Raw genomic sequence first — 14856 nt, 5'->3', positions numbered from 1 at the left:
ATCGAAACTCGGTTTCTAGCAGTGTGAGTCCGAAGACAAACAAATTATTGTTTGTTTGTCTGGAATTAAGCAGAGAGCTACACAATAGACGATCTGTGTTCTGCCATTCACGGGTATCGAAACTCGGTTTCTAGCAGTGTGAGTCCGAAGACAAACAAATTATTGTTTGTTTGTCTGGAATTAAGCAGAGAGCTACACAATAGACTATCTGTGTTCTGCCCATCACGGGTATCGAAACTCGGTTTCTAGCAGTGTGAGTCCGAAGACATACCGCTCTGTCACTGGTGGCGTTACACCATCGACTATCTGCTACAGAGAGTTTATGTTAAAAAAGGTTTAAACGTCACACGACAGGTGTCTCTTTCAAGTTAATAATAGCACATGTTGTACAACGTTGTAATATAAGTGACCACTACTAACTTATTCTCATAAGTTCTAGGTTGGACGTGGCTTAGTGGTTACCAAGCAAAACTGCAGATCATAGGATCCCTGGCTCGCATCTCTATCCGCTAAATCTCGCTACGCTCTTTGGGGCCTTCAATGCTTGATAGGGATGTCCGTAAAATCACACTATTCGATTAGAGTACCATAGGGGTTTCTTGCGGGGTCTGTTGACTAGCTGTATTCATGTAGTGTATTAGTTAAGAATTAGGGTCGGCCAATGCAAATATCCCTCGAGTAGCTTTGCACGAGTATTCCAAACAAAGAAATGAATATTCTTATTGGAATAATTTGTTTGTTTGGAAATAGTCACGTGGATATACAATAGACTATCTGTACTCTGCCCACCACGGGTATCGAAACCCGGTTTCTAGTGATGTGAGTCCGCAGACATACCGCTGAGCCACTGGGGGCCACTTTGTTTGATTTGATATTTTGCGCAAAGCTACACGAGGACAATCTGCGTTAGCCGTCCCTAATTTAGCAGTGTAAGACAAGAGAGAAAACAATTAGTCATCACCATCCCCCGCCGCCAACTATTTGTCTACTCTTTTACCAATGAATAACGGGATTGACTCACACTTATAACGCCTCCACCGCTGAAATAGCGAGCACGTTTGGTGCGACTGGGATTCAAACCCTCGACCCTAAGATTGCAAATCGATCGCCTTTACCGTCTGACCATGCCAGACTATTTGGAATATATAATTTCGTGTTTGCTTCATTTTAGTTAAACACTATGGGCTATCTGTGCTCTGGCTATCACAGGTATCGAAACCCTGTTTCTAGCGATGTGAGTCCGCAGACATGCCACTGTGCCACTGGAGAGGCTAAACCAAATGGTGGAAATTAAGTTATTGTATTAATTGTACACAAAAATTAATTATTGTAACCATAATACACTGTCCCAGTTACAATAATACATTGTGCCATTTTTATGTTTAACTCAAATTGAATTTCGATTGTTGTTTAGAACATAAAATTATTTTATTTTCGCTGAAAAATTAAGTATAATTTTAAATGTTTCATTTTGGATTTTGCGCAGACACGCACGAGGGTTATCTGTACTAATCATCTTAATTTTATGGTGAAAGAAAAGAGGGAAGGCAGCCACTTTCATCACCAACCGCTAACTAATGAATAGTGGGGGTGATGGAAACATAATAGCATCTTCACGACTGAAATAGCGAGCACGTATGGTGCGACGGGGATTCGAACCTTCGACCCTCAGATTACGAGTCGAGCTCCTTAACCATCTGGATATATCAGGCCAATCAACATCTTGAGCGTTTTACAGTAAGAGCGAAGCTATCTCCTGGTGTGGAATATGTGTCGTCATCTATTGGTGCGTTTCAAAGTAAATCAAAAATCCCAACTGGTACGCATGGCTGTAACAAAACGTGACTCAAGGTATAGCTGTAAATATTATTTTATTCTGTTGGAAAACCAGATATTAAACTAATATTTTAATTACATAACAATTTCAAACTAAAAACCCTCAGACTACGAGTCCGAAAATTCTTGGTTTGGCTTGCGTCTCTATCTGCCAAACTGCTTTTTACATTTTGGGGTCCAGAAGGAAAAGGATAACATTTCAGTTTTCGGTCAGACAAGAGTGACCTGAGAATTGAATTGTTGTTTTTCACTTTCCTTTTCTCTAGTAATATAATCAGCTAAAAATTAGAAGGGCCCTTGCAAGGCCACGTGGTTAGGGCTCTCGACTCAAAAGGTTTGTTTATTTGTTTTTAAAGCAAAATTGAACGCCGGTTTTAGGTCCGTAGACTTACCACTTTCCCATTAGGGGATAAGTCTCGCAATCTGCGGGTCGTGTGGTTAAATTAACGTCACCGAACATATTCACTCTCTCAGTCGTGGGGTTGTTATAAAGTAACGGTTAATTCCACTATTCGTTGGTAAAAGAATAGCCCATGAGTAGGCGGCGGATGGTGATGACTAGCTGCCTTCCCTCAAGTCTTACACTGCTAAATTAGGGACGGCTAACGCAGATAGCCCTCCTATATCTTCAAACAATAACTTTTTGTTGGTAATACAATTCTTCAGAGATTTTTCCCAGAAAAAAAATCGCACAAAAAATGCAGATACAAAATGTATAACAAACCATTTTAAAAATAGGCTTAATCTTAATGCAAAAATTTATTTTTGACTTTTCATGTTATGTTGTTGTTGTTTTGTTTTTCATTTCGAGAAAAGCTATACGAAGGCTATCTGCGCTACCCGTCCCTAATAGAGCAGTATAAGACTAGAGGGATGGCAGCTAGTCATCACCACCCACCGCCAACTCTTGGGCTATTCTTTTACCAACGAATAGTGAGATTTACCGTCACATAACGACCCCATGGCTGAAAGGGAGAGCATGTTTGGTGCAAACGGGATTCGAACCCGCGTCCCTGAGATTACGAGTCGAGCGCCTTAACCCACGTGCTCATGCCGGACCATTAAAGACAGCCATCGAGAGGCTAGGTAAGGTTGATAACAAGAATAATTGATTGGGACCCAGCTGTTGTGAATCAGATGTTTAAGTAGTTCGATTGGTGATCTGTGGATTTTTGATACGAAACCCGTCACCGAACATGCTCGCCCTTTCTGTCGTGGTTTCGTTATAATGCTTCGGTCTGTTTCACTTTCTTTAGCAAAGAATAGCTCAAGGTTTACGAAGGGTAGTGTTGACAAGCTGACTTCCTTTTGGTCTATAATTTCAAAATTAGAAACGGCGGTATTATAACAGGTAGTCCTCGAGTAACTTTGCGCGAAGCTCTACAAACGAACACTCTGAACTTGTTTGTTTGTTTGTTTGTTTTGGAATTTCGCACAAAGATACTCGAGGGCTATCTGTGCTAGCCGTCCCCAATTTAGCAGTGTAAGAAAGACTAAAGGGAAGGCAGCTAGTCATCACCACCCACCGCCAACTCTTGGGCTACTCCTTTACCAACGAATAGTGGGAGTGATCATCACATTATAACGCCCCCACGGCTGGGAGGGCGAGCATGTTTAGCGCGACGCTGGCGCGAAGCTGCGACCCTCGGATTACGAGTCGCACGCCTTACGCACTAGGCCATGCCGGGCATTGCTCTGAACTACGTGACGATATATTAAGTAATTTTATAATGACGTTTGCGTGCGTATTGTTTTTTTTTTTCCAAAGGCCTCGTTCCTCGTTTGGTTATTCCTATTTGAATGTCGCGAAATAATAATAAAAAGAAAACAAGTGAGAACAAACTGCAGAAAATATTTTAATTCTAACACCAGGCGGACAAGAGTTGAGGCATCTGGTGAAATATGACCCACTGAGGACCCATGACTTAAGAAAACTTGTGGAAGAGAGGAAGTTGTTAGTGAGATGCGCTGACAACGGAGTTTCTGTGTCCGCGTGGCTTTTGTTGAGACCCTATTTGTTCAAGTCTTTTGTCACTTCATTCGTCATGCACGCTGTTTGTAGAAATGCTTATTTGAGACTCCAGGGTAGCGTAGTTGTTCATTTCCTTTATAGTTCTCAGTTCTGTCGACTTTCAACTCCGTTGTCGTTGATGAAGACGCATCCTCCAGCGTGGCTGGGGATTCATAAAATACTCTTGCAATGAAGGTCGCTTGAGGCGCCCTCTATACTTGACTGTGTTCATCACTCACTTGTTCAACAGCATTGGATCAATAGGAGAAATTAATTGAAATGTCATTGTTACGTTGGAAGCTAATTTATCAACGTGGCTGTAGCAACGTAACAACGCTCAACTCGCGCGTGCTCCATTTGTTTGCAACACATTACACGAAACCGAGAATAAGAATCGTAATAAAAACATCGGTGAATTTCTCGTACTAAAAGAGCTATTCAATTATTTTGTGTCAGAAGTCGAAGGTAACGGACTTTAAGACAAAAAAAAACAATACTTATTGCATTGGTAACAGCGTAACTCGTGTTACAAAACAACGGTCTGTTCACTTCCTTGAGTCAAAGTAAAGGAGTGAATGTTTGTGTCAGTATAGAAGTAAAACCTTAAATGTCCAACCTGGCTTCACCTCACGTATTACTTACCCTTTTAACACAATAACGATTTTAAAAGGAGTGAATGTTTCTGTCAGTTTAGAAGTGAAACCTTAAATGTCCAAACTGGCTTCACCTCACGTATTACTTACCCTTTTAACACAAAAACAATTTTAAAAGGAGGTAATGTTTCTGTCAGTATAGAAGTAAAACCTTAAATGTCCAAACTGGCTTCACCTCACGTATTACTTACCCTTTTAACACAATAACGATTTTAAAAGGAGTGAATGTTTCTGTCAGTTTAGAAGTGAAACCTTAAATGTCCAAACTGGCTTCACCTCACGTATTACTTACCCTTTTAACACAAAAACAATTTTAAAAGGAGGTAATGTTTCTGTCAGTATAGAAGTAAAACCTTAAATGTCCAAACTGGCTTCACCTTACGTATTACTTACCCTTTTAACACAAAAACGATTTTAAAAGGAGTGAATGTTTCTGTCAGTATAGAAGTAAAACCTTAAATGTCCAAACTGGCTTTACCTCACGTATTACTTACCCTTTTAACACAAAAACGATTTTAAAAGGAGTGAATGTTTCTGTCAGAATAGAAGTAAAACCTTAAATGTCCAAACTGGCTTTACCTCACGTATTACTTTTAACACAAAAACGATTTTAAAAGGAGTTTTAAACTGATGTCTTATCTGGCGTTAATGTTGAGCAATCATAAAACAATATTTTTTATAAAGATAGAATTTCTAATGGACTTTTCCTGCTTTGTTTCTTCGAGGACTACTCCATTAAAAAATGTGAGGATGGGTGGGTTTGATGTTTTATGGCACAAAGCAGCTAGGCTATCAGTGCCTCACGACGGTGTTTAAGATAACTAAAATGCCAAGGAAAAACAAACAAACAAAAATATCCAAACCGAGGGAGGTCCTGCATGGCCTGGTTGTTAAGGTGCTCAACTCGTAATCTGAGGTATTGCGGGTTCGAGTACCCGTCGCACCCAACATATTCTCCCGTTTAGCTGTGGGGGCGTTATTATGTGACAGTCAATTTTACATTTCATTGGTGAGAGAACAGCTCAAGAGTTGGCGGTGGTTGGTGAGGACTAGCTGCCTTCTTTCTGGTCTTACATTGCTAAAGTAGAGACAGCTATCGCAGATAGCCCTCATATAGCTTTGCGCGAAATACAAAAACAAACAAACAATTTGTATTCTCAAGACGACTGGTATTGGTATTAAAACTTTAATTAAAATAAAGTACAGAAGTTTTGGAATACATTTTTACTTCAAGTGGGTTTCTCGTCATCTTAAAACAAACAATTTAAGGTGATGAACTGTACCACACACATTTTGAAGTGATAAGTGTTGGATTAGAGCGCCACAAAACCGTGAAGTCCGTGTGATGTTCATTTATGCAAATCACAGTTTTGATGACAAGCCAAGGAATATGAGGGATTTATATTACAATTATACGTGAATATAGTAATACCAGCGCCCTCTTGTGGCACATTTTGAAACAGTAATTTATCTTCATATCGTTATGGGAATTTTTCCTTAGCCAATTATGAAACAGCAGCTTTAGGAGTCTTGTCATTGTTGTGCTGTTGTAGACTTCTGTTCCGATCTATAGAATTAATTAGAATTTGAAAACGGATACATATATATATATATATATAGATTTATAGACCTAAGTAATATAGAAACAGGCTGTGCTATGTGAGGTAGAACCAGGCCATGCTAAGTAATACAGAACCAAGCTGTGCTAAGTAATACAGAACCAGGCTGTGCTAAGTAATATAGAACCAAGCTGTGCTAAGTAATATAGAACCAAGCTGTGCTAAGTAATATAGAACCAGGCTGTGCTAAGTAACGTAGAATCAGGCCATGCCAAGTAATATAAAACCAGGAGGCGCTGTGAAGTACTAAATTCTAATAAATCTGATAACCTCACATCACGTATCATTGGCAAGTTCATTATGTAATTAATTAACTAATTAATGTATCGCTTTTATGGTTAATATTAAATTTTAAATCACAGCAACAAATTTTTCAACGTTTATATATTTGTGACAACCGTCGAGGGTGTTTCTCCTCTTGAGTTCGGAGTCCGAAATGTTGGAATGGCGAAACGTCCAGGTGGAGCCACATTTACAAATATGTTACGCTTTTGGAAAGTTTAATTTTCTGTTTATAAGTCTTAAATAATACTGGATTTAGATGGAAACTTTGATCGATTGTACTCTGTTTTAATATCTACGGGGTTTTGAGTTGTTGTTTTTTTAACTTAACCGTACAAGTGAAGTTAAAAAGGCTCCAGACCCCACAAATATTATGTACACTTCATCATTATAATAGGCCTAGCTGTATTTTCTTAGTTTGCTTATCCAAGCTTTGCCAATGAGCCATGAATAGGCAACACTGTAGTCCACAGCAGAGAGTACAGTCAATCAAAGAGTGAATTAGGTTTATACGTCATAGATTCCCTTTTCAAGTTCACCTCTGGTGAAAAAGAAAAAGCTGTATCACACACACACACACAGAGACAGTCTGTTAAAATATTTTTGGTGAAGAAATTTATAATTATATAATGTATCACTAGATGACAGAAGTATATGATATATATATTTTTTTATAAAAGCAGATCAAACTAAAATAAACCTGTTAAAGTATTAAGAAAGAAAATAAATTAAATCAAAAATATAATTTTGAAAGGATATGTGGTAATAGCTCCCAAAAGCGTCTTAGATATCCTACCTACCAGACACGAAACAAAAATAAAAACAGAGATAAACAAAGACTGCTGATAGCATGGAATGGAGTCCCGGCATGGCCAAGGGCGTTAAGGCGTTCGACTCGTAATATGAAGGTCACGGGTTCGAATCCCGGTCGCGCCACATATGCTCGCCCTTTCAGCCATGGGGGCGTTATATGTAATGGTCAATCCTACTATTCTTTGGTAAACGAGTCGCCCAAGAGTTGGCGGTGGGTGGTGATGACTAGCTGCCTTCCCTCTAGTCTTACACTGCTAAATTAGGGACGGCTAGCGCAGATAGCCCTCGAGTAGCTTTGCCTGAAATTCAAAAATAAATAAAGCATAGAATAGGGATATAATAATCAGGCATTGTGTGCTTAGCCCACAAAATCCAAACACCTATTACCATCAACCATTTGCAGCTAGTTGTAAGTACAGCAGTCAACCTTAAAAATATTAAATACGGCAAAATGAATATAGTAGAAATTAGTTGTTAAAAACATCTTTAACTATTTACACTTGTTGGCCTCGCACATTCAGCGTTCAAAATTCAATTAAATATATAAATTGGTTTATTATTTAAACTATCTTTAATTTCAATCCCCTACCATCAAAGTCACAAGAACTGTAAAATTCCTGCAAAACACTTCAGTAATAATTAAGTACCTATCGTTACGCCCTAAAAGAGTTAGTCGAGAAAGCCGAAACAATTAGAGATGCTTTTCAAGCCCGTTATAGTGAATAATGAGCCAGCAGTCAATAAATAAAATTAGTTTTAAATATAGGATTTATAATACTTGAAATCACAGCGTTCTCTCGATGATTGCATATTGGATATAAATGTAATCGCGTTATTTTATAAAGGAATTATTTTAAAGTGTTTATAGCATTTGTTACAAAAATATGTAAACACTTCACTAAATTCGCATGACCATTAAACTTTAATTTATCTTCTAGAAGCTTAAAAGGCACGGCATGGCCAAGCGTGTTAAGGCGTGCGACTCGTAATCTGATGGTCGCGGGTTCGCATCCCTTCGCGCCAAACATGCTCGCCCATTCAGCCGTGGAGGCGTTATAATGTTGGTAAAAGAGTAGCTCAAGAGTTGGCGGTGGGTGGTGATGACTAGCTGCCTTCCCTCTAGCCTTACATTGCTAAATTAGGGACGGCTAGCGGAGATAGCCCTCGAGTAGCTTTGTGCGAAATTCAAAACGAACAAACAAGCTTTAAATTATCTATAAATAAAGTAGCATTATTAAAAACACTTGAATACCTTGTTAATTGGAAAGTGAGAATTTATATGGATAGAATATGAGGAATTGCACCAGCTGGAGTGATAAAGCTAACGATAGAAAGTTCCTCTGTCGTCTTTTATCAGTAATATCTAATTGTACTTTACTCTGTGTGAAAACGTTATTTGTATCTAAGTAATGAGCATTCTGATTATTACTCTATGTAACAAAATTTTTACTTTTTTTGTTCCTGGACAGAAAGTGTTATTTCCCAATTGCTTATGCCTAAAGTAAATGGAAAAAACCTATTTTTCTCTTCAAACTTCGCTTTTGTGACCTGGGTAATGACATTTTCAAATTTACCCATTTTCCAGAACATTTCACGTAGATTCAGTTGCTGAGAAGCTGATAGATAATTCTTTCGAACTCGCAAGAAGTTTCAAGAACTTTCTAAAATGTTGTAGAACTTACGAGAATTTTCAAGAACCTATTAGAATTTTCTAGAACTTTTCATAGTAATGTATATACAAGGGCTCACCACTTCAATTTAGTTTTAGTTGGCTGAGTGAACACATAGACCTATCTGATTTTATCAGAGATGGCATCAAGAAGCTGCAAGAATTCTCCAGACACATCCTGCAATGTATGTGGCCACTTTATCAAGACAAGAGCGAAAACATACTCTGTGGCAGCATCTACTAAAATGTGTGAAGCCTACAAGGCATATTTCGGCATGCCTGTTAGGGAGCAATATAAACCCTGGACATCTCATATTATCTGTAAGCAAAAAACTCTAGAAGGTAAGAGGGACAATTTTTGCTTGCCTGAATAGTAAGATTTTGTATTATACAAATTTTATTTATTTCCAATAGTAGAGAAAAAATACCACATATAAAATATTTTGCATAAACTTCTTACACATTAGTTGTGGATGAAATAAATTTATTTTTCATAATAACAGTTTTATTTTGCTCTTTTGCAGGATGGTACAGAGGGGAAAAGAGAGCCATGAAGTTTGCTATTCCAAGAATTTGGCGTGAACTTACTGAACACTCAGGCAATTGCTACTTCTGCATGGTGGACCCTTCCAAACGTCGGACTTGCAATAATGCATCTGCTATCATGTACTTGGACCTTCCATCATCCATCGCCCCAGTGCCACACTGTCCTGAGCTCCCTGTACCCACTCCGCCAGAGAGAAAGCAGCCATCTCGAAAAACTACTCACTTCTAAACATTGTTGTTCACTGTTGTATAACTTTAGTATAAATACATATAAATCTTGATTCATATGTTGTTTTATTCAGACGTTATGCAAATGAAAATGTGCAAATTTGTCCGTTTATACGCCCCCAGTGGCATAGCGGTACGTCTGTAGACTCACAGAGCTAAAAACCGGGTTTCGATACCCGTGGTGGGCACAGCATAGATATCTCATTATGGCCCGGCATGGCCAAGCGTGTTAAGGCGTGCGACTCATAATCTGAGGGTCGCGGGTTCGCATCCCCGTCGCGCTAAACATGCTCGCTCTTTCAGCCGTGGGGACGTTATAATATGACGGTCAATCCCACTATTCGTTGGCAAAAGAGTAGCCCAAGAGTTGGCGGTGGGTGGTGATGACTAGCTGCCTTCCCTCTTGTCTTACACTGCTAAATTAGGGACGGCTAGCACAGATAGCCGTCGAATAGCTTTGTGCGAAATTCAAAAACAAACAAATTAACGTAAGTTCCAGCCCTAGCATAAGAGGTTTCACTCGCAGAAAATATGCGACATCAAATTTTGAAAAATTATTTATGATGTTCCATACAAACGTTCTCCAAACTAAAATTATAAATGAAATATTGAAAGTTTAAACTTTCTTTTCATAAAATATTTATTAGTATTTGTTTTGGTTGTAAGATTTTAATAAAATCGATGTTTTATTTATTCCTATTTGTTAATATTTAGCCTACTTTGGAAATTTTTATTCAAGACGTGTAAATAACCAAATTTCGTGCCTCTCTATAAATAACGTGTCAATAGATGAAACAAGGTGGGAAATGCGTGTATTTGTAAGACATTTGAAGGTAACGTTTCCCTGAGATAGTTTGAAAAAGGTTAATTTTTGAAGTTAAGACTAAAATTCAACTATTTGCACCTTTTATAAAATATTTTTCGTCTTAAAATTTGGTGAACTTATAAATATATCGTTTAACATTTGGAAGTAATTTTATTCTAGTAATCTCTTGTCCGTAGGACTACTTTTATTTATATGAAATAAAAATTTCGAAACTATTTGTTGGTTCATCGTAGGTCTTGTTCGATGGTAAGTGCAAAGTACCTTAAATATTTCATGGTTTTATATGGTTTCTGTTCTACGGAAAGTAATGAATTACCTTTACTTTTGTTCAAATAATTGCCGTGGTAGATTTATTCATGCATATAAAAAATCTTGCTGTGGCAATTAGACGTCTAACAAAAAATATAGTCGTTTAAACCGCCACGTCTACTATAGGCGAAATAACACGGGCCAGAAGTCTCATCGCGTGTTCGACCTTTCATTACTACTATTAATGAGTTCTACTTCGAGTAGTAGTAATTATAATGCGTAGTTGAAAGGATAATTGTATGTAGCAAATATAATAATATAAATAGTATTTATTTATATCAGTTCTACTGCTTTATAGTATATTTTATTGTCCCATTTGTTTTAACAAAGTGGGTAAATGTATACTGTTTTGTTTGCCTTAACTGTTTAAACACAACTTTACCTGCATCATCAGGCCTACGCTAATTATTTGCATGCTTTTGTTAGAATGAAATGAAAGTTAATAATAACTGATGTGTAAACATATCAAACTTATCTGAATGTTGCATGTATGTCTTTCTGTTGTAATAAACAATGTTTTAGTTAGGGTAGGTACAAAACAGAGAAGTCGACGAACATTAAGAGAAAATGTGTAACGTGCATACAATGATGAGTTAATATTAATTATGTTTAGCCAGCGGCTTTTTTATCAAACACTTCTGAAAAAGTGTGTAGGTGTAAAAAGTCAGTAGGGTTTATTTTATTAGCTTTAACCAAACGACTTATTTTTCTACACATTTATAATTAATGATTGTTATTGAAACATTTGTGTTTGATTTTTATTTTGTTTTATGTAATGAAAATTTGAAGGTCGTCTTAATTTGTTTTCTTTACTGTGTTTGAAGTCAATCACACAGCTACATAATGGGCTGTCTGTGCTCTACTCACCACGCGTATTGAAACTAGGTTTCTAGTGTTTTAAGCCCGTTGGCGTTTTTTTTTAAAACTTAGGACTACCGCTTTGTTCGTTTAATTTGTATAACAGAATATATTTGCTTGTTCAAATAACCATAACAACTAGCAATATTTGTTTATAGGTATAACCACTTAAGTTGTATTGTTAGAATGTTAGTTTCACTTTTGTTTGTTTTAATGGCTGACAAGGATTTTTTTAATCATAAAAATTTGTAGTATAGATGGCGCCAGCTGTAATTCATTATGAATACGTTTAGATTTTATGTTGACAGAAGTGTTAATTTATGTTTGTAGTCGAACAGAAAGTTAGGCTAGCTGTGCTGTATTAACCACAGGAGGAGAGACACACAGAACAATAATTTAACAATAGTAAGAATGCGAAGCTAGCGGATGCATGTTTGCTTATACAGATAAATAAAACAAGTTTAATATTGTATTGAAAATATAAACGATAAAACACCACAATGATGGAGAAGTTTAAAAACAACAAACAGAGGAAGAAGTTAAGCGCTTTTCTTTACAACCAAATGTTTATTACGATATTATTTTATAAAAATCCTTAAGGTTTTTAAGGGTGAACGCTATGCTCGCAATGGGGTGCAGACGGTGTTTGGACATTGAGGGCCAAAGCACCAGCCCCGGCATGGCCAGGTGGATTAAGGCGTTCGACTCGTAATCCGAGAGTCGCGGGTTTTAATCCCGGTCGTACCAAACATGCTAGCCCTTTCAGCCATGGGGTCGTTATAATGTTACGATCAATCCCACTATTCGATGGTAAAATAGTTGCCCAAGATTTAGTGGTGGGTGAAGATGACAAGCTACCTTCCCTCTAGTCTTAGCTTGTTTGTTTGTTTTTGAATTTCGCGCAAAGCTACACTACGGCTATCTGCGCTAGCCGACCCTAATTTAGCAGTGTAAGACTAGAGGGAAGGCAGCTAGTCATCACCACCCACAGTCAACTCTTGGGCTACTCTTTTACCAACGAATAGTGGGATTGACCGTAACATTATAACGCTCCCACGGCTGAAAGGGCGAGCAAGTTTGGCGAGACCGGGATGCGAACCCGCGACCCTCAGATTACGAGTCGCACGCCTTAACATGCTTGGCCATGCCGGGCCGAATAAACAAGCTAAAGCACCCAACATTTATCCTGTAACTAATATTTCTTGATAATTATCTCATTGTTCATTTATGTGTGGCTACTGTTTTGAATTAAATCTGGTACACAGAATATTCCCACAATGCCTTTGGATGCTGTGGCTACAGACATTTTTCTTTAAAAAATCGTACGTTTTGAACTTTGTTGACGAGTGGCATGATTTTCAATTATTTCATTTGTCGTTTATAAAATTGAAACTCGTTATGAGTATTGGCTTGTTTCGGTTTTTTCACTGTACATCTGGGTTTTGTTCGTATGAATTTTTGTCAGGTTACATCATTTTGTCCTTAAGGATGGCATATAAATGTTTCGAATGTTCTTTCAATTTTACCAAAGAGAATCTGTGACTAGAGGCCTAACTTTTTCTTTTGATTGGACCATACCCTCTGCTGTTTTACCAATTCGAGGCTCATCAGCACAGATTGGGTTGGCAACTTAATGAAATGAGTTAGGCCTATCATAGCAGTGATTTATATACAATATTAAAAAAGGTTTTAAGTTCTATTTGTCATCAATGAATTATTAAATACTTGGTCCGACATATAATGTTAAATATGCAAAATTGGCACGAGCTCTAACATTATTCAAATACCCAAATTGTTTTAGATTACTTTACTGTAAGGTTATTGAATAGGACTTAAAAACCCTGTTAATAGTGTATTGCCTTGTTTTTTAAGAGACTGTTAAAGAAAGTGTTTCCTTATTAGGAGAATGGAATACTTGCGAGCACGTGACAGTTTAGTCTTTTTTTATTTTATATTAATACATTCAACTAGATGTATTTGTCTTATAAAAAGTAATCCCAAATAAGTTTTCTTTCTAAAAATAACATTTATTACAATAATCTTTCTAGAAAGGACGTTCCTAAGGTTTCGCAACCACGAGTTACAACAAAAGGTCAAGGTCACACAAGGTTTTTCGTAAATTGTTAACAAAAATTTCAATAGGTGCCAACAATACACCATAGAAACCAGAATAAGCGATGAAGTAAATTGTTTTCAAGGAATATTTTACCAGTAGCAACCGCTTGTCGTAAACCCATGTAATTTGACATGTGAAAGGTTTTGATACCAAATTATAGTTAAGTCTGGATTTGCAAAGCTAAAATCGGGAGCTCGATTCTTCTCGGGGACCACAGCATACAGCGTGATGTGATGTTGCTATAACACAGACATACGTAGTTCTATGTCTGACAGACTTTAAAGTTCTAATGTACACCTTTAGAGTGATAACTACGTTACGAAATGGGTTATTATTAAAATATTTCATTAAGACATTCCACATGAAGTTGTAATTTGTATTATAATTTTTTGCACTCAGTTGGTGAGGCTTAACGTACGGTATTTCAACTATATTACATGTACATCAAAATGTTTCTCACTGTTAGTCAGATACACTCCATTCGTTAATAAAAAAAATATTTGGTAGCATTACAAATAATTTCAAATATGATATAAAACTAATTATATTTAAAATATTTAGGTGTCGTATATCTACAGCTAACTCGGTGTTGAAATAAATCGGTGATTTAAGCCCAATATCTTTGGTCTAAAAACTAGGTTATAAGTATCTTTCAAAGAACAACTGGAACTAAGAAGTTAAACTTGTAACTGACAGCGTTTTTTTTATAACCAGTTTTATAAAAACTGTTGTTCAGGCACGATTTGAGAAGATAGATATAAAATAAAGGACAACACCATAAAAGAAATTTTTATCACGTTTTAAAACAAATTTGATTAATTAATAGTTAATTATTTACTATAATGACACGAACATATATTTTTGAGTACATCTTGTATCACAGCAGTAAATACTATTTCGAACGCTTAACTTAAAACTGAAACTTAGCAACTTTTCTGAATAAAACATTGATACAAGATGAAATCGCATTTCATCATTTCTTGTGTTTCCCGTTTCGATCTTTTAACATGTTGACTGCCAAATATTTCAGCTGCTACAATACAACTCCAATGCTTCTTCATTTTGTAACGTTTTTCGTGACGCCATTTTG

This window comes from Tachypleus tridentatus, chromosome 3 (genome assembly GCF_004210375.1).
Source record: "Tachypleus tridentatus isolate NWPU-2018 chromosome 3, ASM421037v1, whole genome shotgun sequence".
NCBI lineage: Eukaryota > Metazoa > Arthropoda > Merostomata > Xiphosura > Limulidae > Tachypleus > Tachypleus tridentatus.
The sequence above is the reverse complement of the archived record's forward strand: the minus strand, read 5'-3'. Positions refer to the sequence as shown.